Genomic DNA, 25,483 nt, shown 5'->3' on the forward strand with positions numbered 1-25,483 from the left:
AGCAACACCTTTCTCCTTTAATTTAGCTAGTGTCATGTAAAGGTAAAATGTTTGTTGTCTTCATGCCCTTCCCCTGCCCACTTCTCTTTAAGCTCTTTACCTGGTTCCCCTGACTCTGTCCCCACACCAACCAGCTTAAACATATGTAACCAGGCAATATGTCTCATTAAGACATCCCCATTTCCTCTTGTGACAGTCTCTTCCTGTTGACTCAGGTACATTCACATTAACCAACAAGTGTACATCCCATATACAAAAGCCATCCACCCTTGACTCCCAATAAAGGTTGCTGTCCACAGGTTGTTTGGCTCTCTGTCTCCCTGTATTCAGCTTGAGAAACCCCACTTTGAGAGTTTGGGTACCCCCTGGCCCTTGGGTGTGTGGTGACTCCCTCTTCTAGGAAGTGTGAGTATTGATAAATCTATTTCATTTTTATATACCTCTCCATGATAATATCCTCTGTCTGCACCAGACCAATCATAAAAAAAAAAAAAAATTAAGTAACATAATTACTTTTACAAAACAGCTAGCTTTATGCTCAAGTATTCTTTTTTTTATAGTTTTAAGATTGGCATTCACACCCAATACCATCTAAAAAAGTTCCCAAACCATAAACTATAGTCCCCAGCAGAAAAACCATACACGAACTCTGGTAAATAAGGCCATGGATATGCCCTTCCCTGTGGCCAATGGAGGGGTGTCATACTAATTTGCTTAAATCAATCACTGGAGTCAAGAGTTGGAAGAGAGGCAGCATGCCCACAGAATCCGAACAGCTGGGGTCCTAGTCGGAAGGAAGAAAGAGAGAACCTATGCTGGAAAACAATCACAGTATTCACTGCACCTAATTAGAAATTAAAATTAAACTATTTTTTAAATTCCAGATAAAAACATTAATAGAAGAAATTTTTCACATGCAGTTGTCCCTCTGTATCATTGGGAAATTGGCTCCAAGACTCCCACTGATACCAAATCCGTGGATGCTCAAGTCTCTTATATAAAATGGCACAGTGTTTGCCTATAACCTGTATTTGCACATAGTCTACAGACTCCACATCATTTCATTCTTCTCGATTCAGCATAATGCTCAGCATGTGGCAAATTCATTTTGGTTTTTGGAACTTCCAGGGATTTTTTTTTCTCAAATATTTTCTATCAGCAGTTAGCTGAACCCAAAGATACAAAACAGGGCCAACTGTGTGAATATCATGTATTCTTCATTCTTTAGGAATCTCTTTTTTAGTAGTATCACATAATCTTGATTACTGGCTCTTTCTTTTTTATTAAATGTTCTGCGGAAATGAACTTGAGTATCAAAACCAGCATTCTAAGCCAACAAAGTAATAATTATGCAATTTGCTTTCACTAGCCAAATGCAATGGAATTCAAAAAGCCTCTCTTACTTAAGATGCTTTAATAATACTAATTTTTTAAACCATAAAACTAAGTACACAGTGTTTAAAGAGACAATTCATTAGCTTTACAGATGAGTTAATAATAAAAAGCTACTCTGCAAATGGAAAAAAAAATGAAGAATCTTACATACTTAGATTTCCAGATTTCAGTGTAATTTCTCCCATCATAAATTATTTCCCGTTACTTGATCCTCATAAATTAATGTTTGCTGACTACTTTAACCTTGGACAAATTATTGCTTTATACTTAAAGAACCACATTTACAGGTGCCATTTACACGAGACACACAGTCCACCATCAGGTAAGTAATCCAGCAGTGTGACAGTGGGTGCTGTTTTGTGGCAAGTTGTCACTGATCACAGTAAATTCTTGAGACAGGAGATTATCTTGCATCCTCTGGGTGGGTCTAATCTAATCACATAGGTCCTTAAAAGCAGAGAATCTTGCCTTATGATCAGAGGGCGATTTCTAAAGGAGAAAGATTAAAGAGATGTAATATTGCTGGCTTTGAAGATGAAGGAGGGGGTCCTTGAGCCAAGGAATGTGGGCAGTAGCTGGAAAAGGAAAAGGAACTGATTTTCCTCTGGAGCTTCCAGAAGGAATGCAACCCTGCCAACACCTTGATGTTAGCCCAGTGAGATCATGCCAGACTTCTGACCTCCAAAACTGTAAGATAATAAATATGTGTTGTTTCAACCCGCTAAGTTTGTGATGATCTGTTACTGCAGCAATAGAAAACTAATACAGCCAGCAAATACCATAATATCTGAAGTATATCCAAAATATAAAAATACAGAAAACTCACCTCCCACTTAAGTGAGATCTTACATACTTATTGTGACATATGGTTTTTATTTCTCCAAATTCCTAAATCTTTGGTTAGAAAAGATATAGAATTCCTTTTATAAGATTTAAACTTTTTGAATATTCTTTATTTTCAATATAATGAGATTAATCATAATTAAGTAATTTTGAAATGCTCTTTCTATAGCTCCTCCTGAGGTGACTGTATCACTTAATCTGTTTTCCTACCATAAATTTTGAGGTCTACCTGCCTGAGTGTAACCAACTTCTAAAAAGCAACAATCTGCAGGCAAAGATGAGCTACAGTTCTGACCTGTAGCTTTTACTCATTTTCCATGTGATGGAAAGAACAGCCCCAAAATTGGAACTAAAACACTCTGCAGAATCTGCTCCAACCAGGTAGTATAAAGCGACCTACACGGAGGGATTGCTGTTGACATGCACACCTCCTGACCCGAGACTGGTGTTGACCACAATACCTGATGTCTGTTCCCTGTTGTTGTTATTGTTACCTGCTGAAGGGCTGCACCCTATCACCTTGGTTTCTACTTTATTTCTGCACTACCCACGCCACCTGCAAGGCGTGGCCCGCAGTGATCCCCATGCCCAGTCTCACCCTAGTTACACCCTGTTTGTTATTTCCAAACTGTCCAGCTTCCTTCTAGAAAACGTGCACAGGAGGATGCAGGTGTTTTGCACACATCTGCACAGACCTCGTATGTATATGGCTGCTGTCAGGAGCCTGTGGGGTAATGCGATTCTAACGCCTGCCAGACTGAAGGCAGCTTTTGTATAGTTAGTTAGATTTTTTAAGAGCTTCTGCTTCCCTCTTATGCGTCATAACGGTGAAATACATCCAAATGTATCCATCATTATGTTTAATACAGTGCCCTTGTAAATAATTAGCATATAATACTACATAATAATACATAAAATTAGAAGGTATCGATTTACTAAAAATCACAAAATTTTCCCTCTCCGAGAGCCATCAAGAACAGTTTGCTGATTATAGACCTCTTTATGCACAGACACATTGTTTTACATACATGAGTAAATGAGATATCAAGATCTCTGCTTTTATTATGAAAGTGTTTTGATTTTTTTGTTGGTGGTGTTTTGACTTCCTATTTCCTCTGTCCTCTCTTATTTTTACCTTTCCCCATTAAGATATAGTCATATTTATCTATGTATCCTTGTGTATATACGTATGTGTGTTTGTTTTATTGTTGTCGTTTTGCTGCTAAAAGTGGCGATTTAGAGAAGCAAATTTGGGCATTTGCTTTGGAAAATATTTCATTGCTTTTCAAAATGCAAATTTTAGCCAAATGTCTAGTGTCGATTGAGGAAGGAGAGTTGCCCAGCCTAGGGAAGGACGATTTGAGGGGACAGTTAGTGGCTTCCAGCTAGAGAGGAAACAGGCGTCTAAGCAGATGAAAAGGGGCCTGAAAATGGCAGTATGCTGAGACCCAGCAGGACCTGGAGGGAAGGGAGCATGGCCAACAAGAATTCCTCAGGCCAAGGACAGACGTTGGACTAGGAAGACTCAGTCCATTGATTGTGTGTTTACCTTATCGCCCACATTGTGTTGTGTCGTGATTGCCCTTTATCACCTGCAATCTTTCGTAAAATTCTGCTCCACTGTAAATGGCCATGTGATGTTGGGGGAAAGAAAGACTAAGGGATCTACACAATAATGAAGTGTAGAGAGAGCAGCAAAAGGAGAGCTGTACCAGGTCTGAATCAGAACGTGCCATGGAGGCGGGAAATCTCAGTGACGACCGGTGACCCGAAGAGAATTCTCAGAGAACTCTCAGAAATTTGGGGGAAGGAGTGGTGCTGTAGCATATGGAATGGGGGTGGCATTTGAAGAGTAAAAGAAAATGTTACCAAGAGAACTCTAGGACTTGGGAACACTGAGATGGCAGACAATCCAAATCATAACTCCTTTAATACAAATTTTCCTAACCAAAACTGCAAAGTCAATGACTAAATACTTCTAATACCTTCATTACCAACAGATAAATTACTCTTTGTATTATACCCCACTGAAATGTAAATTCTTATTATATTCAGACAAAACTAGGTCTTTGTTTTTTATCTTTGTCTATTCGGTAAGTTTAATGTTACATATCCTGGTAGATTAAATTTGCAGTCCTTTGACTTCTAATGAGGTTGAAAATCTTTTATTTTTAAAAAATGGCTTTATATTTATTCTACTGTGAATTTAGATATCAGAATACTATATACAATCATTGGGTAATGCCCACCTAATCCAGTTATCTACCCATAAGAATATCTATAATTTTATAATTAACAATTTTATAAATATAACAAAAGAAGCATTATTTTAGAAGAAACGAATCCACTTGTAGACTTGAGAACAAGGTTTATTTTACTATACAGCTAAGTTAAGCATAATTATCTGCAGCAAACAATAAATGACTTTTTAAAGCAGTAAACGTTCTATCAGTTCCTCATGAGAATGTACCGGAAAATTAGAAACCCTGAGACAGATGAAACCAGCAGAATTCTCTGTATCTTGGTTGAGTGGGAATTTTTTTTCTCACATTCATGTTCCAGCCCCTGCGCATTCTGCATTTGAGGAAGGGGTAAGAGAGACTGAATTCCACCCCATTTGCCTGAAAGAACATTATTATCGTTAGTGTTTGGGCCAAAGATGGATGATCCACTGCTCAAAAACATAATGCACATGACACTTCCCATAACTACTCTTCTTAGATACAGAATGTACTAGTTTTTAGGACTACCATAACAAAACAGCACAACTTGGGCGGCTTAAACAACAGAAATTTATTTCTTACAGTTCTGGAAGCTGGAAGTTGAAGATCACGGAGCTGGCAGGGTTGGTTTCTGGCGAGGCCGCTCCTTCTGGCTTCCTGATAGCCGCCTTCTCACGTGGCCTTTCCTCTGTGCATACGCACTTTGTCTTCTGATAAGAACACAGGTCCTTTACGGTTAGGACCTTACCCTTATCACCTCGTTTAACCTTAATTACCTTCTTAAAGGCGCTGTCTTCAAATACAGTCACATATGGTGAAAGCTTCAACATAGGAATTCTGGAGAGACCCGTTTCAGTTCGTGACACAGAAGTTCCAGTTTTACCGTTTATGTCACATCCTCTAATACGTGGCTATGCCATAGTAGTAGTATTTATTGTGCCAAGAAATGCAAAGTGGGACTACATTATTCCAATTTTGGTGTAGCAGTGGCATTTCTAGTTTTCGATGGGGAATGGATAATTCCATATCGAGACATGCCTGAATAGGTGTGCACGTGATAAATGGAAGACTATATGCAAGTTATTAAGCAAAATCGGAATTACCATTTTTAAAAAATGGCTCCTGTATCTCAAAGCCGAGGGTTTCAACATTAAAACTACAATTGAAAACAGCTTGAAAAATCGGGCCTGTGTCAATGTATTGGTGTATTAAGAAAACTGACTATCAGCAAACATTCCACCCAGGAGTTCCACGTTTAGTTCTTCTGACATTTATAAAGGTCCCTCCTCCCTCCTTTTTTTATTATGAGTTAGGGGCTTTCCAGCTGCAAGGCAGCTTTGAAGTTACATTTCTTCCTGGAAGTAGAGCCTTCCTCCAGGGATTTCTCTCTAAATCCTCTTAGAGAATATGGTGCTCAGAGCTTTTGTTCTGTGTAATCACTCTCTGGTGGCACAAGTGAACTCAGATCTAAGCAACCTGTCTGGGTGCTTAAAGCCACTCTCAGTGAAGACAGACACCACCAGGTGTTGCATGACTGTGACAACTTCCTCCCCCGTGTCTCACTAGAGGTATCCTCATGTGAAAGCATCGCAGCAGTGCATACCAAGTGTGTGTGTGTGTGTGTGACACATATCCCCAAGAGTTATATATTTTCTTGTTTATATATCTTTATTTTTCCCCTTTGAATACCCTTTACCACCTCAGAGGGCTCTTATAGAAAAACAAACACCAACAAATTGTTCTTGTTATCTCTGAGTTTCTTCAAATATCGAATGCTCCTTTTATTTTACTATTTAAAATAAGAATTGATTTGGTATTTCTAGGTACTATCCAAGTCTTGTATGTTTTCTTTTTGTTTTATGAATTTTTAAGATCTCTAGACAATTCTGGAGTTTTTGAATCGTGTTCTCCAGCAAGACTTTGGATGCTGCTGAGAAAAGCCTGGATCATTCAATACTGGCCCTAGACAGCTGATTCTCACAGACAGACAGTTTCAAGGAAGATTTCTAATCTGATACAATATTAGTGATATAGATTCCTAAGTAATTTGTCCTCCTAGAGTAAAGCAAAAAAATTTGTGCCCTTTTAAAATGGCATTAAAGAATGGAATAAAATATTTTATAATCCTAATTGGGAATGCCAAGGGTTGGATTAAATTTCTATCTCCACATACTGTTTTATATTGTTAATAATGTGTTGTTCAACCACTAATTCGGCAGAAAAGTGACCCATCTTGGCGATATCCTGGGGATATCCTTAAAGATATACAGACAGGAGATGAGCCAAAGCCCAGGGCCTTGCTGGCTGCCAGCCACTCCTTGTCTGGTTTTTGAAGTTCCAGCATTTGCCCTATGAAGTGAGGAATCTTTTTTCAGAACTAGTTCTGGTTTGGCTAAACCCCTTTTTTTAGCTTTTCAGTAATTATTGCACCTGATACAATAAGCGTTTGGCTTAATGTCATTTCAAGTCATCTTAAATGTCTCATGTACTTGGGAAAACTCAATTCATAGTATGAGAATCTATTAGATCATCACCGAAGTTTTCCAAGGTGAAAGTATGTCAGCCCTGAGGACTGGCCACATGTTTATTGGGTACTTCTGAAAACGTTTTTTTTCTTTTTTTATTTATGGTACATTAGAGGTACAAATGTGTTCTGCTTTGCTTAACCATCATGTAGCCTAAAATATAGTATAAAAAAGGCAGGTAAATGATAGCTCGCAAAGGATTTTTAAGGCAGTGAAACTATTAGATACATGTTATTGTAGAGGAAGAAAAAAGATTCTTTTTTCTTTATGTTCCTAGGTTCTCTGACTGAGGCCATTCAAATTAGACTTAAAAAAAAGACAAAATAACAAGGGAAAAACAAATAGAAGTTTATTAATGCATGTATCACACATACACACAGGAACCCTAGGTCACCAGTAACTCAAAGGGATGGTTAGAACTTGGGGCTTATGCAGCATCTGAACAAAGAACAATACATTTGTAGAAAAGTGGCAAAACAGAAGAAAAGGCTTCCAGGCTTCAGAGGGCAGCAAACGTGAGAGGTAAATATAAGGGGAAACTAGTGGAAGGTAGGGATTGCTTAGTAAGTTTTTTTTATATAGATTCCTCTGATGCCATCTCTGGTCTGAGAAGAGTCTAGAGTTCTGTCTGGTCATTAAGAATCATCCAGCCCTTCTTGGTAAAGAGGGGGAGGACAGAGAGCTGGTCCTGGGTCTCCTTTTTCTCAATCGTCTTCAGCTTACAAAAATCCTTTTGCCAGAGTGGCATATTTTGAGGTGGCATACTCTCCCTTTCTTCAGTGTTAGAATACATTTGTCAAAATTCATAGAATATACAACACCCAAAGTGAAACCTAATATAAATCATGGAATCTGGATGGTAATGATGTATATTCATCAACTGCAACAAAAATACCACTGTCGGGGGAGATGTTGATAGTGGAGAGGCTGTGACTGGGGGTACAGTCAGGGGGTATATAGGAACGCTGCCCTTTCTACTCAATTTTGCTGTTAAAATAAAACCACTCTAAAAAAATAAAGTTTATTAAAAAATAGAAAAGCAGATGTGGTACAAGAAATATTTATTCTTCATTCCCAGTTCCTGACAGAGCTCTTAAAACCCTTAGAATTTTCAAAATAATAAGAGTGTCTTTTATTATTCATAATGAGGCCCCTTTTGATTATACCTGAGTTTATTTTAACACTATAACTTAGAGTAGACTCCCTGGATAGCCTCAGAATGGGACTGGGAACCAGAAAGAACAAATTATTAAAGGGTTGGAACTTTCAACCCCACCCACCAACCTCCTTGGAAGAGAGGGAGCCCGGAGGCTGATTTATTATAGAAACTCTTGAACAATGAGATTCAGAGAGCTTTCAGCTTGGTGAATACATTGAAGTGCTGGAAAGGAGGCATATCCAGAGAGGGCAAAGGAACTTCATGCCATGTCCCTATACCTGGTCCTGTGCATCTCTTCCACTTGGCTCTCCCTAAGTTCTATCATTTATAATAAATCACTGAACATCAGTAAGGTGTTTCTTTGAGTTCCATGTGCCATTCTAGAATGTTATTAAACCTGAAGAGGGGATTTTAGGAATTTCTGGTTTACAGCCTGTCAGTCAGAAATTCAGGCAGCCCAGGACTTATGACTAGCATCTGAAGTGGGGGCAGTTTTATAGGAGTGAGCCCTTTAATTTGTGGGGTCTGATTCTAAATCCAGGTAGAATTCAATTGTAGGACACCTAATTGGTGTCAGAGATTTGTGAATTTCATGGTAGGTAATATAATTGAGAAATACTGGGATAAAGTAAAATTCAACATATGCATTAGATACAACACGAATTTCATTGTATTTGGCTTTAGACCATCAGAGGCATACAAATAAGAAAGATTTCTCATGTTTTATGAACACTTCTAAATCAAGGCAAAGTGCAGACTACAAACCAACGTGCTAATATTTATGTAGACTGCAACTGGACAAATATTTTGTTTTTATTGAGTACAACCTACCCTTTTCTCAGGTGTTCACTTCCAAAAACTATATATAGAATGCTCAGTTGCCTTGCTGGCAACTGAAAGAATACACAAACCATACTCTCGACATCTTCTTTTTCATGTTTTCTGTTACAGTAGTTGACTCAGAGTAACATCTTATATATACATGGTAATCTTTCTTTTAAAACGCTTTTACATCCATTATTTTATTTGATATCAGTGATTTACCATCAGTAGTGCCCTTGCAGTTTGAATGTCATCAATCAAATTCAGAATTCTAGGTGGAATTCAAAATGGAATTCATTGCTCTTTCAGGTGTTACATGGTCTGGGTAGCACATACACATAAATGAACCAGCCGGGTGGTCCCGTTCATTGCTCCGATTTTCTGCTGTACCCTTGCAAACTGAAATTATAATTTAAGAGGCGTATTGCACAACTTCAGAAGAAAATATGTGCCACAGAACATATTTCAGGCTCTATTTGCTTCTAGATTTTCGGCCTAAAGTGGAATGCAAATATTCCCTAGTATTCCTTCTATTTATGAGAAAAAGTATATTTGAAAAGGTCTCTGTAGATGACCAATGATGAAAGCCATTATTATCATCGGTGATTAAGGTAAAGAAGAAAGGAGATGTTCTTGATGATTCCAAAACTTCAAAAGGGAAGGAAGAAAAGGAGGGTCATTCTTAGATTCCTGGGGAATAAAATAACATGCTTCGAAGACTAACTCAATAAAAATAAAATCTAAATGCAATGTGACTAAAAATCTTCATATACAGAGAAAATTATAACTAAATTTCTCTCCCTCACACTGAGAGAACCATTAATAATAACCCCATGTTTGAGATGAGGAAAACCAAGCTGTGAAATCTATTTCATCGGATATACAAGAAAAAGCGTTGTCAACTGAAGGACAAATGTCGGTCCCAGAAAATTTTTATTCATCTTCAACAGAAAACCAAAGAATTTAAGAATTCTCAGCCAATTACAGGAAACTCCTTACCAAACCCTTTGTTCCATGGATTCCCGATAATTTCTACATCTTGCAAAAAATCACACAAAATGAACAAGCAAATTACATATATTATCAATGTAAATTTACTTAAATTATTCAAAATATAAACTAGAAAAAAGCCTAAAGCTTTAGTTATAAGAACAGATTTAAGTACCCAACAAAGTGATCAAACCCATTAATATTCCTCTGTATAGAGACAAATTCTGCATCTCCAAAGCCGTATGGAGGTTGCAGAAGCTTAAAGAAAAGAATTTAATACTAAGACTTAGCCCTAGGTCTAAGACGCTTTTAGCCTCAGAGATCTGAGTAGCCTTCTCTTTTGAATGATGGCAGAAAAGTCTTATTCTTGCAGTAATTGGGGATTGAACTCTCAGCTCTGCCACTTTTTGTTTCAAATACCTAATTGATAATATAGTATATACCACTTAGAGAATTAAATGAGATAACACTAGTGTATAAAGTACTAACCAATGGAACAATATTAATACCAAAGGGAAAAATAGAGATTCGTTCAGCCCTGCACAGAAATAAGCCAACTGTCTCAGTTTGTTTGTACTACTATAACAGAATATCATAGACCAGATGACTTATAAACAACAAAGATTTATGTCTTATAGTTTGGAGTCCAAGATCAAAGTGCCATAGCTTCGATGTCTAGTGAGAGCTGCTTCCTGTTTTATAGACAGCTGTCCTCTTGCTGTNGAATTTTGGACGCAAACATTCAATCCATAACACCAGCCATCTATACTAAGCATGGCAGGAGGAAAGAGATGACATGCAGGGCAACGTTGAACATACATTCGTTAACGCATGCACAAAATATTTACCGAGCACTTACTATATGCCAGGTCCTGCGCTAGGAGCAGAACATGTGAAAATAAACAGAGCAGAATTCTTGTCTTCAAGTTGCTCACTGTCTAGTGGAACATTTACTATTATATGACAGTTGGTTTTATTTTTTCAGTTTCTTTTATAGAGTATGAATGGGTTCTCTGCTCAAAGCTTTGGAGAATACTAGATTAAAAATAATAGCTGTTATATGTGTCAGGCATTAGCTCTTTTAATTCTCAGACGACTCAGTGAAGTAATTGCTATTATTATACTATTTTACAGACAAGCAGACACAGAGAGTTAGCAGCTTGCTCAAGATTGCACAGCAGAATCTTTTAGAACTTTGCATTTTGAATTCCTTGGAAAGATTAGAGTACAAATATTTCCCTTTTTATTTTTCTTTTTTTTCGCCATAGAAACTATTATTTCCTCTAAAGGAACATTCGTAGGATCAATGTTTTAAAAAAAACTATCTGGGGAAAGGTTATAAAACAAACTACAGGGAAAGAAATAAAACTTTATTTCCAACTCTTCCACATTGAAGATACTATCTATATCGTCAAGCCGTTGTGCTCAGGTGTTATATTATCACTCTAAGAGGTTGGGGAATACAGATGGTAAACAGACAAGGCACTGTGGAACAGAAGCTCAAGGCTGGCTTTTCAGCACACCTAGTAATAATGGCATCATGAAGATTTGGATCATTATTGAGCCATAACTTAGAGAAAAAAGAACTCTGACAAGCCTTTTTCATAACAAGATCAAAGAGAATATGACAGATTGTGAAAATACAACCGTATTTTTCAAGTTGCTAATTTGTCTTCTTGCTGCTTCCTAGAGAAGCAGCTTATGAAGGGCCCTTTCATAAAGGAAGTTTAAGAAGTGGTTGAGGACGCCCTCTCGGCTGAATGGTTTAACCTCAGATGAGCAAATAGGCCTTTTATTGATTTAAAAGAGACAAGGTGAAAAGGGGAAAAGGAACCTTTTTTATTTAGTTGAAACCTGAGTTTTAGCATCACAATCACAGGTCATTGTAGGTTTCTTAAAGATAAAGTAGAATAAAACATAGGGAATTATATATCGCTTATACTCAGCATTCAAACTCAGTGAATAGTGCTTAAATTTGAATGCTCTTTATCCTCCCAAATATAAATATTCTAAAAAAAAAAAATCAATGACAAAATGGTCAAATTGCTCATTATGCTGAACAGACAGACTTAAGCAGTTTCTTTTGTGCTTAATGAGCTTCTAGCACACTTTTTAATAAAGCTAAACTTTACAATAGTGTACTATGATTAATACAGTCCCTTTTCTGTCCAACAGTTTAATAGAGGTCAAATTTGAGAAGATTTTTTTTTAGAAAATAATTTCAAATGCATTATATATCTCCAACCAAGAATTACGGAACCATAATAATAATTCATATTCATAGATCCCAGCACTGTTTACAAAATACAGATGTGAGGAGATTGATAATGTTGATGGCAGACGAATGAGACCTCCTGCCTGATTCTTCCGTTTTCTCAAATGAATATGAGGCCAGTTTATTAGCAGGTAAAGTAGGAACAGGTGGAGTACCTACCTGAGATTTCTGATCAGAAATTTAAAGTAAAAATAGTCAGCGAGGGTGTGTATTTTCCTCTGGGAACGTTTGACTCAGATACAAGCATAAAGTATGCGAGAGTTTTTTTAACGAGAGTAAGAGCTTTTCCTATGATCTCTGCAGGAGAGAGAAAGGCAGGGAGCTCAGTATTTGCAAGGGAGTGTTGTAGTTGTAGACAGTAGAATCTGATCTGGGTAATAAGACAAGTGAAGACTCAGGGTAGGATGACAGAGAATGAGGCAAACAGGTTTAACGGACTGTGGGTCTTATGAGGTTGAGGGTCTGACCATGATAGTCCATGGTTTAGGTTGATGGAGGGTTAAACCTTTGACCTTTTACATGAATTAACTTCTTTTTGTGAGGCCAAATGAGAGTCTTTCTTCACATTTGCACTTAAGGAAAACGAAGCTCAGAGTGTAGTGTCTTGTGTAAACAGAGAAAATAGCCATGAAAGCCAGGACTGGAATCCAGGTCTCGTAACAACAAACCCTGAACTCTTAACCCAAGGATGAGAACATTTTTCTAAGAAGATATTTCATGACATCTCTGCTGTTTACTCTTTAAAAAATGCCTTATGTGGGAGGTGTCCTAAAAGGCAAAAGGCAAAATGCAAAAGTGGTGAATAAAACGCTGAGGCGTAAGGCAACACAAGACTAAAACTGTGTCTCTTTGTGACTATTCTCCACATGACATGGGAAAATCAAACTTAGGGACCGAAATAATTAAAAAACATTTTCAATGAATCACCACAAGGAGTCTGGTGTTTAATCGTATAGCCTACTACGAACCAGGCATACAGCAGGACAAAGCTAGTGAAGAGCAACTGTGAAAACTCATGATGACAAGGACGCACAGTTTCTGCCACATGTCACTGGAAGTCTCAGTTTAGGGGCCTGAGTTTAAATCACTTCTGTTCCTTAAGGTTACCAGGCATTCTTGAGAATGCACGTGATATACATATGATCAGAAGTGCATGTGGATGTCTGTTCAAAGAAAGAGATGACAACTACACTGCAGAAGAGTTTTTACTGAAGGGAAGCAAGCCTTATTTTTATTTAATGTCTCCTGGGAAGCAAGAACATTTCAGGTAAACAATTCTTATGTAGATTGTAAATCTTGCCCAACTAGACAGATATTGGGAAATGAATGTAACAACAAGTAGCACACACAAACTAACGAGCAAAGCTTTATAATCCATTCAGTGCTTTTCGTTTATGGATGCAGAAATCTTGTGATTATGCCTATTTTATTTTTCAGTAGTTCTGAGGTTCAAGGACTCTTCCTGTAAAGTATGAAAAAAATATATGAATAAGGATGCAAAACCGGAACCAAGAAAAACGTATATGTGAGTAGAAAATACAAAATAAGTGAGAAAAAAAGAAAGTACAAATATATAGGTTAAGAAGTTCTCCCTAACTGTGATAATTGACCTGCAAATGTGATTTAAACTTCCTGGTAGTCAGCTTAGGGGTTGGGGTTGGGGGGAGGTGGTAGCACAAAGGTCGACTGAGCAAGCCCTTACCTAACCAATATTTATTATTTAAAATAGGGTTTTCAAATCTCTAAACTCAAAGTTCCTCCCCTCAGGGTTCTTTACTTCCTCATAGCACAGGTGTAAACCCCAGCTCAGCCCACACCTGGCCCCTAGACTGACCTCACCGGAAGGCCAGTGCCACTCTCCAAAGGAAACCCAGGATGGCAAAATGCCCTTGCTCAACAGCAGCCTTGGGAGATGTTCTGTCTGGTCGATGCCATAATTATCTCTGTTTTGTTTCTGCTGTTGTTATCAATGTTGATGGTGTTTAGCTGGTTTTTATACCACCTTTCCCAATACCTGAATCTTCTGATTTGGGGGTTATCCTTTCGATTTATACATGGCCCTGGACCGATGCCCAGGTGAGAGGCCCACATGTATCCACTGCCACTTCCTTTGGTCTCCCGGGCCCCTCTCTTGGACAATGCCCTGTTAGAGCCCTGATGTTGGCTCAAAGTCTTCTCTCTTGGCCTGTACATTTTATACTGAGGAGATTTCAAATGTACCTTCATCTTGAACTTAAAAATTAGTGACAACCCTCCAAATTCATGTTATTAAAAGAGGCTCGGAATGACCATCAGTGGGAATGAGTAAAACGAGATAAAAAGACCCAGGCAACACCTAAGACTGTCTTTCTCCTTAAATCAAAGGCCACACGTTGTCATTTTGTTCTTAAAAGTAGTGATCTCATTTGCATTGTCTGTGACGTGGCCCAAAAGCTTGGGGGAACAGGTAGAAGACACTTGCAATCAAATCGGGCACAGTGCCCAGCAGACATTCAGTGCACAGGCACAATGCATATCAACTGAGGATGAAAAGTTCAAAAGATTGGGAATAATTTGGAAACCCTTCCAAGGAAAGCAACAATGATGGCCATTAAACAGTTGAAAAGTGATCTACACTTAAGGAAAGGCTCACAGAACTTAGGCTATTTAGCCTGCAGAAGAGGCAGTTAAGTGCAGCATGATAGTAAATCCACACTTATGTGCTATCTGTTATACAGAAGATCATAAACAGCTATTCTTCAAACTCGACCGATTATAGAACAAGGTAGAAAGAACCTAACTGGCAAATCAGAAATTTCAGCTCTAAGCCAGCAGACATTTTCTTACAAAATCAAACTTTTTATAACTACATTTGGTTTTGGGAGAGAGAAATTATAATTTTTCCTCTGGATTTTTTAGTAAAACAGTAGCCTCCTATCTCTCAAACATCTTTTAAAACAAAACTCTTTATTGCTCACCAGCTGCGATATTCTTTCACATTTTTCTATTTTATATATATATACACACACACACATACATTTCATTTAATCTCAGACACCTAGCTAGGAAACAACTGTCACTTTGTGCATTCGATTTTGTGCCTAAAAATAGTTGTTCCATGCAGCTCTGGCACTTCCCAAAAGTGGGAGCATCCAGAAAGAACACCTTATATCCAGTCCTTTTCAGCAGCCTGCTTAAATCTTCACATTATCTATTTCAAAGTCATAAATGTGTTTGCGCCCAGAAACTGAACCTCCTATGAACCCGTGTTATTTTTCAAGGTTGTTATAGATGGAGTTGGTCTCTAATTTTTAATGGCGTGGGAACACACTGTGCCACAGAATATAAACAATTTTTCCTCATGAGTAAATCACCCTTCCTCTGCTCCAGGGTAGCCCTTAGATCAGCTGGTATCTGAGGATGGCTGTTTACTTTAAACTTTGTTCTCAAGTAGATAAGAATTGTCGAGTGAAAGAAATATATGTATACTTGTGTGTGTGTGTGTGTGTGTGTGTGTGTGTGTGTGTGAGATATGGCAACATCTCAGACACAAGGTATAAAAATCTCTATGATTTAGGCTTCATTTCAGAATTTGAGAATAAAACAGGTCCATTTAGTTGGATTTAGCTTTGCTCAATTAAAGTTGAATTTATGCAATACCATTGAACATCAGTATTGACATTTGGTGGCATTCAAGATGTTATTTACACTGTGTGTACTGAGTGTCCGTGCAACTGTTTGCATTAGGTTCAAGCCTCCGGCTCCCTGTTTGTTGAGGTTCACCTAACATATTAGCCCCATAAAGAATCCTGAAAGAGACTCTTCGTGCTGAAGCAACTCCATAGAAAGCCATGCATGTGTAGCACAGAATGGATCAGCCATCTGTCCAGAAAGTGTATCCAGATGCTTCCCAGTACATTTTTCAAATCAGACTTAGGCACAAGTCTTCATTCTCAGGCTGGAGAAAGAGCGTTCCACCTATCCCTCATTATTAACCTTGAACTGCTTCCTATTTTACTGTTTTTTTTTTAATATTATTTTATTTAATAATATTTCATTTAATTTTCTCAATAACCTTTAGAAGTATGTATCATTTTCCCTTTTATAAGGAAACCAAGATTTAGGGAGATTGAAACTTGCTCCAGGTTGCACAGTCATAAGTGGCAAAGCTTCTGATCTCTTGGTGAAGAGAATAATTCATAATATACTATAGTTATTGGTGGGGTGGGAGGAACACATTTCTCTCTCTCTCTCATTATATACATATGTGTACACACACACACACACACACACACACACACATACATTCATATGTGTCTGTGTTAGCAAATGTCCCTACCTCTTCTCCTGAATAGTTTAGAATGTTAAAAAATACGTTTACTAAAAACATCAGGGTTTGATTCCACCATACTTTGAAATCTTTAGAAGAAAAGCCAATAAATTGCAAATATTGTTAGACTCAACCTCGCAAATATAAAAGGGGGTTTGCCTTGTAAATTAGCATGAGAAAAAGAAGTTGTTTTCCTTTATCCCAAAGCTTCATTTGTCATTGTCACATTCTAAATGTTTATTTATCTTGTCCCCTACTTTTACATTGCTCAGGTGCCAGCCAGGGGAAGCTGGAACACTCCTTATTAGTTCCCTCTTTGGCTCCAGACATGCAAGGCTCCTGTTCTAGAATATAATGTATTACCTAACGGTGATTAAACGGTTATTACCTATTAACATCTTAGCACGAGCGAAGTTAAAATATAACTAGCCAAACACATGGCAAGACTTCAAGAGACTCTAAGGTTGGATAGATGATAGCTGGAAAGTTCTACAGTGAAGGCTCCAAGATTTTCAATACTCGTCCACCAGGCCAGGAGTCAAATGGTTGCTGGACAATAAGATTGAATTGTCAACAATGAGGAATCAAGATGGTCACGCTAAATAGATATGATTCAAACATAAATCAAAGAGCATAGAGGAGAACATTGAAGCTAGCTTTCTTTTGCCAGTAATCTTGATAAATATCCCAGTTTTATTATGTAATTTTTGAAGAATTAAACCTGAACTGCTCAAATTCATATAATTACTTACATTCGGCTTCTTTCGCTCATACAATATTAATTAATCCAGTCTGCCAGCATGATTTCTAGAAAAAATTCATCAAAAAATTCATGAAATAAGGATGCTTATACATGCAATATCTCCAGGTTTAAGTGGACTAGACAAATATGTGAAAATCTCCCCTAAATTAAAACTCTCAGGTTCCCACAGTTTGGGTAGGATATCACACCAGGACCTAGAGTCACACTATCTAATCTGAGAGACACTTGTCACATAGAGCTATTTAATGTGAATTAAAATTAGCTTAAATTTAGTTAAATTATAAATCAGTTCCTCATTGTCACTCACCTTGCAGGTGCTCACTAGCCACATACAGCTAGTGGCTACTTTATTGAACAGCCCCCTTCACTTCGTCGCTGGCAGTTCTATTGGATAGCACTGGATCTGGAGAGTAAGACGCATGCTTTTCTCTAAGGTTAGGGTCCAAGATTGCTATCTCAGGAGACAAAGGACAGCCTGAGTAGCAACAAAGAGAGCTAGTGCAGGACCAAATATTGTCCGGCCGTAAGAAAGAAGGAAATCCTGCTATACACAGCAATATGGGTGGAACTTGAGGGCGTTATGCTAAGTGAAACGAGTCAGATAGAGAAAGACAAATTTTATATGATCTCACTTATAAATGAAATCTAAAAAATATCACAGAGGGAACATATGTGTGGTTGCCACAGGTGGAGGGTATTGGGTGCAGATGGTCAAAAGGTACAAACTTTCGGTCAATAGATGAGTAAGTTCTGGAAATGTAATGTATAGCATGTGACTGGTTGGCAATACTGTACTGTATATTTGAAAGTTGCTAGGAGAGTAAATTTTAACTCCTTTTTTGGCATTTTGAGACTAAATTCTAGGCTGTGCTTTAGTATAAATAAAAATTCTAGTAGAGTATTTTTCAGATTTGAAAATACACATTTCTCGTAAGAATAAATTGTTTCCATCTCTTTAACACAAGAGATGTTTGCGGGAATCTTCCATAAAATAGTATCATATCCCTGACTTCTGGGATGAGCTCTACGTAATACAGCTGAGGGGGAATTAATGATAGAAATATCAGAAGACTAACTGCAGTTCAGCCGTTTATTGAATGGGTGTATGGTCAAGTCAGTTCACCTCCCTGCATTTCTGTTTTTTTCATCTACAAAATGAGAACATGATATTATATGCAAAAAATAGTATAAACTGTGGTGCCCATTTCAAAGGTCATAATTACCATTGTTACTGTTAGCCAGGCATTCAAGGCTTACCACTTTCTATGTCTTCGTTCTTATCTTCCACCAACTGACAAACATCTGCTGAGATAACTCACTTACAAACTGCCCTCTATAGATGACAGGCTAGATAATTCATTGTTTCCCAAACAGATATGACATTTTCTTGCCATAAAACCCTTGCTCCAGAGACAGGGTCTGCAAATTGTAGTCGATAAGCCCCATCTTACCCAATGCCTGTTTTTATAGGGCCCCACAAGCTAATGATGGTTTTCACATTTTTTAAATGGTTGGGGGAAAAAATCTAAAAGATGAATAATATTATGGGACACGTAAAATCATATGAAATCAGATTTCAGAGTCCATAAAGTGTTATTGGCACACAGCCAAGATCGTTCTCTTACTCATTGTCCCTGTTTGCTTTCACGCTACAATGGGAGAGCTCAGTTGCGACAGAGACCAGATGGCTCACGAAGCCCCAAATATTTACTATCTGGCTCTTTCTGGAAAATGTTTGTAGTCTACGACCATGCCACCCTGAATAAGCCCAATCCCATCTGATCTCGGAAGCTAAGCAGGGTCGGGCCTGGTTAGTACTTGGATGGGAGATCACCTAGGAAGACCAGGTGCTGTGGGTGTAAAAAAATAAAGAAAATAAAAGATTGTAAGCTGACAAGTTCCTTGCAATCTGTGAGGTCAACCAAGGGTTGTCTTGCCTTAAAAAAAAAGAAAAAAGAAAAAAGAAAATGTTTGCTGACTCTGCGCTAAAACGTTTTCTTCTTAGAATACATTTTCTCATGTCTTCTTTGCCCGTGACGATGTATATATTTATCAAGATGCAGCTCTAATGCCAGTTCACGAGGTCGTCGCTGTTACCCAGGCCTAGGCTAGGAACTCTTCCTGTAGGCTTGATAGCACACAGTAGCACATGATAGTTCAACAATAAACATTCATGAATTGAATAAGTTATCATCTAATTTCCCCTAAACACTATAATATTCTAGGGTTATTGGCAGTAGTGCATACAGCTTTTATTTCAGTGTGTAAACAGCGTTTTCTCCGGTGAAAGCATTTAAATAATATTTCCTGGATGAAGTACAATTAAAAATAGTAATAATAGTAACATTTTACTGAGAGTGTACAACGTGTCTGTAACAATGCTGAGTACTTTGTATAGAACATCTAATTCACTCACGTGACAATTCTATGAGTTAGATGTGAGTATGCCCATTTTACAGATAGGGGAATTCAATAACTTGCCCAAGTTATGCAGCTAACAAATAGCAAGAGAGAAACTTGAATGCAGTCACATTGGGAATAAAGTGAGTCAGAATCATGAAGTTTTTAAAACAGAAAACAGACAGTTCACATTTGATGGTAAAGACCAGCATTCTCATAGTGAGTCCAGGAACTCTTTGTGTCACTGACATTTTAGGGGGCTCACAAAATCAAAATTATCTTCATAACAATACTAAAATTTTATTTACTTTTTTTCACTCACATTCTCTCACAAATGCACAGTGGAGTTTCCAGAGGCCCCAACATATGACATTACAACAGATTAAATGCAGCAGCAGACATAAGAATCCAGCTGTCTTCTATTAAGCCAAACATTAAAGAAGTTTATACAAATGTAAAACACCAGCACTCTTTTCACTATGTTTTTGTTGGAGAATATACAGTTGTTTTTTTTTTTATTTAAAATGTTATTTATGTTGATTTGTAAATGTTTATTTTTTAAACAAATTAATAAATATTTTTAAATTTGTTTTAATTTCTAACATGGTAAGTATTGATTAATCTAATCCACATAAACAAAAGATCTTGGAGGTTCTCAAAACATTTTTGCAGAAAGTAAAGGGATCTTAAGACTAAACAGGTTTGAGAACTCCTAAGTAAGTAACAGGGAGACTTTAAAATACCTGGAGTAAAAACAGGGCATAATGAAAGCCAAGGTCAGCAGAGCCATATTCCTAACTGTAACTGACCAAAGATGTATAAATGGGTCCAACTTGAACAAAAACTATTCAACCAGGCTGTAAGCTCGGGAACAACAGCAAGTGATTAATTTTAAGCTGTTAAGTTTTTTAGTGGGTATTATGCAACAATAGCTAACTGATACACAGGGTAACTATGAGAAGTAAATGAAGTCTGACACAGAATTATTTTATCTTTAGTGGACATGTTTTGCCCCATCCCTGATCTTCGTCTTGTCTCCTTATCATTCAAATAATGCCTGGGCAAATTTAGTGCGTTAGGAACCTCCAGCTCAGCCTGGATACTCTTTTTCTACTGCTCACTCTCTGTGAATCTTTTTCCGAGACGATGAAGGCCATCACTGAAGATTGGATCAGAGATTGCTTACTCTGCCAGAGTTCAGATGGTGAGATGGAATTCCAAGGTGGAATCTGGCATCCATGCTCCCTTAAGAGCAATGTGAAATGCTGCGCTTAAACCTGCAGTTGCGTAAGAATGTGTCTTGGATGTGACGTGGTTTGACTGAGCTCTGAAGAACTGACAAAAGAACCAGACCTCTACACAAACTTTTGTTTTTAATCAGCCCACCAACCACTCCTGCTCTGGAATAAAAGGAAGCCTCTAGTAACTCCCCAGGTCTCTGAAACTAAAAGTCATAAAATCATGCCTAACAGGAAGCATTCAACATCTATTACATAAAAATGGCTTCTAACAAACACAGACTTGGTTTGGAACAAGTCCTGGAGTACCTACATCTTATCATTTATTTTCTGAGTTCTATCCCCAAACCGAAGCTCCTCCCACACTCCCAGCAGGAGCCCATCCAGCCAGATTCCTTTTGAAGATCTGCATTAAAGCAAGAGACATGCTGCTCTCCTGATATTGGTTTTATAAAGAAGGACAGACTCATAATAGATTGTAATTGAAATGGGGAGGCTTAGTTTTATAGTCACTCAAATATTTGACTTAACAGTGTTCCAAGATGTATTATAATTCAGAACTGAATCGAGTCTACAGTTTGAATTTTTTTTACTTCTTTGAGTTAAGTCATACTGTTTTGTTTCATTTTAAACAATGCAGCCATGTGTTCTCATTTATTACCACTCAGGGTTAAAATCTCAAATTAGTGCCTATCAGATTCATGCTACATTTTGTTCACATATGTGGGAAAAGTGAGCATAATTTATCACAATGTTCGATTGTCTTTTTTGCCCCACTCTGGTATCTTCTCATTTAAAAGAGCACGTACTGCTTATTCCAAAAATCTGTGACAGAATCAATACATCCCCCTTTAAAAATATTTTAAGTCTTCAAAGACTGAGTTGAGCATGATATTTCTTAAGGTTAATTTACAATCAGCCTTTCTTCTCCCTAAGGAAAAAAAGAGAGACAGATAAATAAGCAACTTTTCAGGCATTTAAAGAGTTGTTAGTACAGAAGAGAGTCTGAGCTAGTGGCATATCCTGTTTTCAACTGTGTAGATAAACTATGGCTAAATGTACAAACTTCTGTATTTGATAATTAGGTTTCAAAAATAAACCGTTTCAAAGCAATACATTTGTCTTAGCCTTGGGAATACTTTTTGGAGAAAATAACCAGGCCCTTAATTATACCACATCTACAGGAAAGATTTTAAATTGTGGTTATAGCTGTAAATTCTCATTTTGTATGTGCTTGTGTGGGGTCTTTCATGTATCCATGGCAAAGGGGTTCAGAACTTTTCTAAAAGTTTCTAAAAAGGGCTAAATCCAAAATCTAGAAAATGCATTAGGAAAGAGCCAGAGAGATGTGAAAACTGTTTCCATTTGTCATCGTCACCTTACCTGGTAAATTTGTTTGTGACTTTTGTCATCACTAACAAGAATCACTGGGCCAGTCCTCGTAGAACATCAGACCATGGCTGCCTTTCTCTTGTATCCCTTATCACTCATTCCATTGAGTTCTGATGGTTGAGGTTGGTATAAAGGCTCAACTCTAAGCAAGAAGAAATGGGCAGCGTATTTACTTTCAATAGTAGTTGGCACCATACTGAGAATTTATTGAAGCCGTAGGTTTTGACACAGCCAAAAGGTATCTGTCAAAATGCAAAATTGGTTTTGTCTGTTTTTATTTTTATTATTTTACCAAATAATGTGCCTGATTGATATCCTGCATCTTATTCCACTCCTGATATTGTCACTTTTGAATTTATTTACATATTATTTGTATTTTTTATGGGTAGTTGTTACTTTTACTCATTTTAATCCCAGCCAAGAAAGATATAACTCGAGACAGATAGATGTGTTGATGTCACTAACATTTAGAAGAAGAAAAAGGTCTCGAAAAGGCAACAGGTTTACACATTTTGTATGGTTCATGCACTATTTATTCACATTACATTTTTTTTTAGTAGAATCTGAATTTCAGACTTCTCTTGAAAATTCTGCAGATGTGGAATAAGACAATAATCTTTTGGAATAGAGTAATGGTTGCCCCGTATGGAGTCTACCACAATCACCATCATTTCCACCCTGTTGGCTTCATTCATTCACTATAACTATTTTATTCCTGCAAGCTTTTGAGTTTGGAAATCCTGGTCTAAGGTGTGCGGTGATGCCTCAGCAACAAGTCTATGGAGAAGACTGCTCAGGTGACCCCGAACATCACCTGTTCCATGAAAGGAGGCAGAGAGATGCTAAAGACAAGCTTCACACTAAACAGGATTTTGCTGGGGAGTAAACCGTGTAGCAACTATAAAACAGAAAGTTGCGTGCTAAGTAATGGCTTACATAAAACTCTTTCTTTGAAAATACATGAAAGTGAGTTTTTATTTTAATCCTAAGATAAAGCTCAGAATATTAAGAGATTTAGCAAGAACGACAATTTTATAGTGCTTAAATAGAAATTATTGGCTGAAAAGCAGGGAAGTAATAATCTTCAGTTTAGAAGTTGTAACTTTGAAATGAAAATAGCCCTGGAAAGCCAGAAAAATGGACTATTCAACAAAAGTTCATCCAAAGAAAGAAAATATAATTTTACTAGAATAGATAATTATGGGCTTAAGAAAAGAGAAATTTAGAACTAGAAATATATATGATCTTTATTTAAGCCATTTATGTAGCAATTTTATACCTTTACTATCATTAGTTAAAGCACTAAGCTATGGCTAAAATATCCAATACAATATCATTATCTTACAGTTCTAAAATGTTATTTTGAAGTATTAACACACCTTTTAGGGATCTGTAAGTGTAAAAATTTAAAATAAGTTTGTTCGTGAAGACATTTCAAATGATAGGAAAAAATTTACCCTTGGGTTTGAAAAACAACCCAATTCTAAGGTCATTTTAGATTTTCCCTATGGCTTGGAAGAATCCAAGGAGATCGAGTGAGCAAATTTAGTTACATTTGTCTTTCTCCCTTCCCATAACCCCACCAAGACACTATCTCAAGTTATACTTTGTAATAATTTTATTTTGCATGTAATTTGTGCAATGGACTTCACTTTCTCAATGCAGAGCCCCAAAGACAGTGGATTGCAAATTGCGTGACTTAAATCTGGGACAGAAATAGCCAGAGAAATCTGGAGAGAGATAGGTTTGAAGTCCACGGTAGGGTCTAGAAGGCTAATATTATCAAATTGGAGTCCGGGTCCCAGAGCACAAAGTCAAATGGTAGGTCCTGAAGATAAAAGCTAAGCGACAGATTAGAACCAAACAGGCGAGCAAGGGTCAGGCTTTATAAATGTAATGAATGCTAACAGCTAACGTGAATTCAGTTCTCACTTTATGCTGAAAACTATTCTACGCTCTTTGCATGCACTAATTCATTTAAGCATCAACACCAGTAGGCTCTGTTATGAGGAACTGGGCCCCAGTTCATTAAACAAATCAAAAATCTGCCAGCAACAAGACAAGTGGAAGAACCATCCTAAGAAGACTCTGGAAAACTGCAGTGGTTCTTGACTTGTATTACTGATTCCTGGACCAATCCTGGAAGACGAAAAGTCACAGAAAAGCCTACGGTTGGAAGAATCTGCAGCTTTTGATGCAGTCTAATCTTTACTTCCTTTGTACATCATTTCATATTTAGATAGCATCTTACTCATAGTATCTTCCTAATCTTTCCATTAAGGAATTGAGATGAGGAGAGTGAAATGACTTGTTCAAGGTTATAAAAGGTAGAGCAGTAACAGAAAATACTTTAACACTTTCCAACTAAACCCAGGCCCTAGGCGTCTAGGATTTAGGATGTGCTACATTCGCACTTAAAAAAATAACTTTCTAGAAAGTAATTATGACTTGGCTCTGTGCCGCTGCACTATACCTGGGATGTCCAGTGGGACCGTGTGTGCCTGTCAGTCTTACGGAGATTAGTGTACGATGGAATTTAACAACGTGACAGCTGGTACATGAAGAAGCAGAAGCAGGGGTGGGAGGTGGGGTGGGGGAGGTGAGAACAGCAGAGGGACAATGAATACCAAAGGAAGGAGAGAAGGGTCAGCATCTAATGCCATAGGACGGGGCAACGGTAGCGTCAACAAAGACCTGAAAAGAAAATAATGAAATAAGTAAACAATAAAATAAATAAACACTAAAATTAAGAAATACCACGATTCCCTTAGTACTTATTAAATAAGGGTGGTTAATATGGGTTAATTTTATTTTTCACTTAGATTCAAAAGGAGAGTATTATCATGTCCATTTTCTAGATATGAAAACCAAGGTTCCAAGCAATTAAGCCAGTTCAGTTTAGACAGCTGTTGGATGGTGGGACTTGATCCGGAACTCAACTTGCCCTGTCCGTGCAGTGGCTCTGAGGGAGCGTGAGGGGAGGCTGTGCTGTTCATTCACTTACTACCACCAGCTATGGGCCCCACTGCCACCAAGGCAAGCATTTCTTTTCAATGAATCTGGACCCTCGTCACCATGACCGTCTCTTCCTTCTTTGTAGAAGTAGTCTGGCCTGCTAAGAAATTTCAGCAAATCTCGATTCGTGTATCT

General features: G+C 37.6%; 1 pseudogene; it reads left to right on the forward strand.

Annotated features, from left to right (window-relative positions):
* Positions 1-19,043: 19,043 nt before the first annotated feature.
* On the forward strand, positions 19,044-19,162 carry LOC120587929 (uncharacterized; annotated as a pseudogene).
* Positions 19,163-25,483: the final 6,321 nt, after the last annotated feature.

Source organism: Pteropus medius, unplaced genomic scaffold (assembly GCF_902729225.1).
Source record: "Pteropus medius unplaced genomic scaffold, Ma_sr-lr_union100, whole genome shotgun sequence".
Taxonomy (NCBI): Eukaryota; Metazoa; Chordata; class Mammalia; order Chiroptera; family Pteropodidae; genus Pteropus; species Pteropus medius.